Raw genomic sequence first — 6,000 nt, 5'->3', positions numbered from 1 at the left:
CCAGTTCTCCAATGAGAGAAGTCTGTTCAGAAGAAGGAAGCTTGACTGGTGGTGTTTAGTGATTTCTCAGATAACAAGAGCTTCACATTTCTGTGGAATTCCCATTTGCTTGTGAGCTGCCGCTGCCGCTCGCCTGATTGATATATGACTGCAATGGCACTTTTCCATTTGACATTCTCTCTCTCTCTCTCTCTCTCTCTCTCTCTCTCTCTCTCTCTCTCTCTCTCTCTCTCTCTCTCTCTCTCTCTCTCTCTCTCTCTCTCTCTCCTGCTTAAACAACAGCCCTAACTTTTGTGTGTTGCAAATATAAAAGGCAAGCCATGTGACAGGGGGACAGAAGAACAAAAGCATTTGGAAGTAACAAGACCTCTTTTTCGCTCTGAGTTGCAGGAGTCCAAAGGAAGGTGAAAGCGACGCGTTTTGCAAAGGTAAGCAGGCAGGGAACGGAGAGATTGGATCAGAACGCCAAATATCGCCTTGTGCTTAACGAGAATGATTTGTCTTTTGACAGCCCCGCGCTCTTTAAATATCCTGCTTCATTGTTCACGAAGAACTCAAATTTCATTAGCGATTGCCTAAAGATTCGATGCATACTATATCTTATTTATTTATTTATTGCCAGCGTGCCTTTAATTATGTGTCTCCTGAGGATGCCAGGGGGGGGGGAGAGAGAGATAATGAGTCCTTCTGGGGATAAAATAACTGCAGCGTTAAATGCATCTCATCTCCGCGCTGGACTCGGTTTGCACTGACCCTCGTTTGTATGAGGCTGGACTGGAAAGGGGACAGGCAGCTGAGTTGTGCGAGCCCAAAACGCTGCCTTGTGAGTTGTGCGAGACCAAAACGCTGCCTTGTGAGTTGTGCGAGCCCAAAACGCTGCCTTGTGAGTTGTGCGAGCCCAAAACGCTGCCTTTGTCCCATTACAATGGGACTCCATGAACGCAGGCGAAGCTCCTGGTTTAAAACGGAGATGTGTTTACTTTTATGACAACTAATGTATGCTGATCCTCTGCCAGTCATCTGCCGGAGGGCTTGGAATACTTCGAAACAATAGGCAATATTTATTTCTAGGGTTGGGTGTCATCCTTTGCGAGGTTTTAGGTTTTGTTTAGGATCCCCCCCCTTTTTCCCCTTTCCCCTTTTGTATTTATCCAAACTTCTGGGAAGTTTTGCCACGGGGTGCACAGCACTGGTTATGGATTAGGATGGATTTAATATGTGCATTTGATTGGTTAGGAACGGCGAGGGAATCCACAGTGTTTGTCTTGGCTGCAGAACAGAGGAGATATATTGAGCAGTCGGCTTACGCCGTCAGCACAACCAATAATGCAGGGGGGATGTCTGTTCGGCAGATCAAACCGAGGATGCTCAGGCAGGGCAAAGCTCTCAGAAATAATTTGCCAGCCTTCCCATACCTCCTGTTGAAAGAAGTTTCTGGCGCTGCCCTGGAATCACTGGGTGATAGCTCACTAAACCATATTGCAAGTAGATTCATTGAAACCAGTGAGTCTACTCTGAGCAAGACTAATGTGACACCCCCCTTTTTTGGAGGGGAAGGTTTCAAATGTTCTATTTTAGAGCAGCATAATTCTGAAAGATAATAATATGGGTTTTTTAAAAACCAAAGATGTAATGGCAATTTTGATGATGATGATATTATACAAATGTATAGGTGGCTTCACATCATAAAGCCTTAGAAGCAGTGCACACAGTAATAATAATAATAATAATAATAATAATAATAATAATAATAATAATAATAATAATAAGACAGCTGTAAAAGCAATAAGAGCATTTCAGCAAATTCCAGAACAACAAAACTATCCATACAACCTCTAAAAGCAACAAAAATATTTCACCAGATGTAAAATTGATCGTACATAAATGACTGGCCTACACCTCAAAGAAAGCCTTCCTAAACAATAAGGTCTTCAGTAGGTGCCTAAACATCATCATGCTAGGTGCTTGTCTGTTTTTTGGCTAGTCGGTAATTCCAGAGAGTTGGAGCTGCAACACTAAGAACCTGGTATCTTACATAGGCAAAGTGCGCTTCTGGATATGTTACTCTCAGCAGTGTCCCATCTGCTGGGCAGCAAGGAAACAAGGCAGTCCTTTAGATATCTTAGTCCTAAGTTGTTTAGGGTTTCAAAAGCTAAAAGCATGTTAAATGTAACAGCAACATCTACATCAAGGAAACTTAGTGGACAAATTCCTGAAGAAAACAGCATCACCAGACAGTGAGTTGAATGAATATTTAAAGCAGCACGCATGATTGTAGCATAAATTTCATGTGGGCATGAAAGTGTTTTCTAAAGGCTGCATTTGAGGGGAGTGCCCCCAGCTAGTCTAAGGGAAAAAAGTGAATGAACCTCTCTGGGCTCATCCCCCACTCTCTCTGAAGAAATAGGAAGAATAATAGTAGAATAAGTTTACTGAAAGTGATACAAGAATATTTTAAAAATAACATTTCCCCTATATGAAGTGTGATGTTTGTGTGAGCCACAGCAAGGCAAACAGACATAACAGAAAAGTATATGCGAAAATAACTTAGATAATATGTTTTAAATTTGTGGCTAAGGGCCATCTTCATTAGCCCTGGCCCTATAATGGAAGCAACCAACCCAATTGCATAGAAATACTATGTCATGCAATAATAAAAGATTGCCGTGGAGTTGGGTAATTTCATTTTTTACTGGCTCTCCCCCTTTGTTTGTTGGTTTTGTTCCAGAAAGCTAGTGAGTACCACCCATCGATCCAGAAGGGTGATGTGATTAAGATGGGTGAACATAGCAGAAGCATTTGGATTTAAGTGAAAGCATGTTCTACAGTTAAAACTCATGCAGCCTGAACCTCCCCTTTTGCATGGACATTGAATGGCAGAAGCTTGCTGTCATCACTGCTATGATTATACACTCAAAGGAGGCAAATGGCATCAGATTTGTGGATTCCAAAACAGTATAATGTCATTCAAGAGGCTGGAGAGCAGAAAGACAAAGTCCTAATGCAGTAGAGAGATCCCTTGCCTTAGGAAGTTGCCTTACATCAAACTATCTGGCTCAGTATTGTCTACGATGGCTGAGAGCTCCTCTCCAGGATTTCACCCAGGGATCTTTCCCAGTCCTGCCTGGAGAAGTTAGGGATTGAACCTGGGACTGTTTGCATGTAAAGCATGTGCTGTGCCACTGAGCTATAGCCCTTGCGCTGAAGAATCTATTTCATTTATTGATTAAATTTGTATCCTGCCCTCCCTCCCAAATGACTCAAGGATGTTTATTATATTTTCATCTTAGCTCTGTTTGGGTAGCTGAGGAATGATCCTGCAATAATTTCCCTCGGTTATGCTTACTGTCTGAAATGGGCTCCTCCACCATTTAAACGTTGGCAGTACCATAGATGCCTCGTGTTGGCTATGAAATTAACGACTTATGCTACATAAGCTATGTGAAATTTTAAGAGGATTATTTTAGATGGGAAGGCTAGGGAAGAAACTCCTGTTACACTTCCCTTGTTAAGAGCCATTCACAGTGAATCGCTTCTAAAGAAGCACACCTGTAAAACTATCACATGCAAGACTGAGGGTATATTTGTGGTTCAACAGGCTTAAAAGCAGGCCGGTGTGGGTTCTGTGTGATCCTTGCAGGCAGGCATAGGATTTAGTGCCATGGGTGTGCAGAACTGAGCCTTCAGAGGATCTCTGTTTTCTAAAACTAGCTTTTGGTTCTTATTGCTTTTTTATCATTGCAAAGATAAACCTGCAGGCATGTGGGCAACACAAAGTGAACTTTTAGAAAGCAGAGTTGAGCTGAACAGGATTCCAATGTTTCAGGGTGGCACGTTCAGTTCTCCCAAAGGGTTTTGCATAGCAGTAGCAGAACAAATTCCATAAAATAAGCACACTCTTTTAGTTAACACAGTTTGTTTAGGTTGCAGAATTCATGTGCCATAACCACCACATTGGAGTGCTAATGCAAAAGCTATCCAAGTTGACTGTCACTAATAGATGGCAATTTGCACATTGTCAGGGTGGGAAGACAGCTCTATGGCGTTAGAAACACAAGCTCTGATGTGCTCAAGTCAGATCTGGCAAGCTGTTGGCTGTCCGGTCTGCTTCTACCATTATCAGCAAAGACACTGTTACATCAGTGGAAGGAAGGAACTGTCTCTTCTCAGATCTCCTCATGCAGCTGTTTGCTGGGTTGAGATTCCTCAGAACTTAGTGAGATTCAGGAAAGAGATTTCTCCTTTATTGTGCATGCATGGTTATTTGTGCTCATGATGGTATCAGGATTTGTGATCAAGACTCTTTGCAGAACAAATTGGAGTAGCCATGTTTTGTTTCCAATAGGCACATGCTTTATAGAAGGACTGGATCAAACGTTGTTGTACCTTAAGGAGAACTGAGCTACCACTGCAGTGGATCACCTGTGGAGAGGGAAAGCACACTCTTAACTTATGGAATCCAGCGCAGAGAGATGTGATGATGGTTGCTACCTTAGATGGCCTTTTCAAAGGTTTAGACAAGCTCAAGGGGCATTTATTTGTCATGGTGGCTAAATGAGCAGCATAGCTTTGAAGATCAATTGCTGGGCACAAATGTGGGGAGGGCTGCTGCCTACCTCACCTGCTTCAGAGTTTCCCAACAGCATCTGGAAACATGATGCTGGTTTAGGAAGTCTCTAAGTCTGATCCTGCAGGGATGCTGTTCTTCATCCTTCTAAGAACAACACATGTATTTATTTGCACCCCACCTTTTCTCCAAGTTGCTCAAGGGGGGCCCCACCAGTTTTATCCAGACAACAATACATTGACGTAGGGTAGGCTCAGAGAAAATGACTGGTCCCAGATCAACCAGTGAGTTTCATGGCTGGGCAGGGATTTGAACCTTGGTCTCCCATGTCCTAGTCCAACACTGCAGCACAATTCACCGCAGTAGGAGTTCTGTGTCACCTTTCAGTGTGACAGCCTCGCAAAGGCAGCTTATTGACACAGTTAAAATATAAAGTATACATAAAATCAATTCAGTAAGGCTGTAGTCCCATGCTCACATTCTATTGAACTCAGTAGGACTTACTTCTGAGTAGACATGTAGAGGATGCAGTAAGATGAGAATTAAAGCAGCCATCTAAGTTCCCCTCCAGATGTGCATTTGGGATTATTTGTGCTCTTAAAAGTATCAGGGTGGTCACACGTGCTCCTGAATTTAAGTTGGTTTGCATCCACAAAGTCCATGAGATGGGTACATGGCCCATAGCTTCCAGGAAATATCCTCAAACTTTTCATACCAGAAATGTTCCTTGGCAATGTGCCACACTGAAGTCGCTTCTTTGTGACACGAGCCTGTCCCACATACTTCCAGCTGGGTGCCGCTTTTGTCGTACTGAGGGTATGTTAAGCAAGCAATCGATACCTGAATATGAAAAATTGTAAAAAGTGAAAGTATAGCGCTGTCTTGGCGAATAACTCCTGCTTAAATAAAGTGGGGGGAAATAAAGTGTGGGACCATCGTGTTGCGAGGGCCGGGGGAAGCTTTGCAGCTGGCAAGCCTGTTAATTTTCTTTTGGTCAGAGATGGGTATTTGCATGAAAGCTGATGTAGGATCCATGTGCAAAGAGAGCTAGGGGAGGGATGGGGGGGCAGGGAAAGAGAAACAATGGTGTAGGTGTGGCTGTGTTGGTGGTGGTCTCTCTTGCCTTATCCTTTCCCTTTCCCTGCAGGGGCTGAGTCAGCCCAGCTGCAGGGCACAAGGAAGGAGGACAGGAGAAGGGGGAGAAGGGACTAGATTTCTTGCCGCAAAGGAAGGAGAGAGAAGAACTGTGGCACTGCTGCTGCCGCAGCTGGAAAACCCAGAGGAAAGATCAGGGTGGCATGGAAGCATGGCATCACAGGGCAGCTTCCAATGTTGGGGCGGGGGGGAAGAGAGGGAGAGGACAAATGGCAGGATTGGAGGAGTCAAAGGAGGCAGTGCAAAATCAAACATGCAGAAGCCTCGAAGAGCTTTTC

General features: G+C 43.8%; 1 protein-coding gene across 2 annotated transcripts in view; it reads left to right on the top strand.

The window, feature by feature from the left end:
- Positions 1-244: 244 nt before the first annotated feature.
- NDP (norrin cystine knot growth factor NDP) overlaps positions 245-6,000 on the top strand; it is a 28,630-nt gene continuing 22,874 nt past the window's right edge. For both annotated transcript variants that reach the window (XM_035115577.2, XM_035115576.2), the window contains exon 1: positions 245-428. The gene's annotated coding sequence lies outside the window, so the exon portion shown is untranslated. The remainder of the gene's footprint in view (positions 429-6,000) is intronic.

This window comes from Zootoca vivipara, chromosome 4 (genome assembly GCF_963506605.1).
Source record: "Zootoca vivipara chromosome 4, rZooViv1.1, whole genome shotgun sequence".
NCBI classification, from domain to species: domain Eukaryota; kingdom Metazoa; phylum Chordata; class Lepidosauria; order Squamata; family Lacertidae; genus Zootoca; species Zootoca vivipara.
Note: the sequence above shows the minus strand (reverse complement) of the source record. Positions and strands in the feature narration are given on the sequence as shown.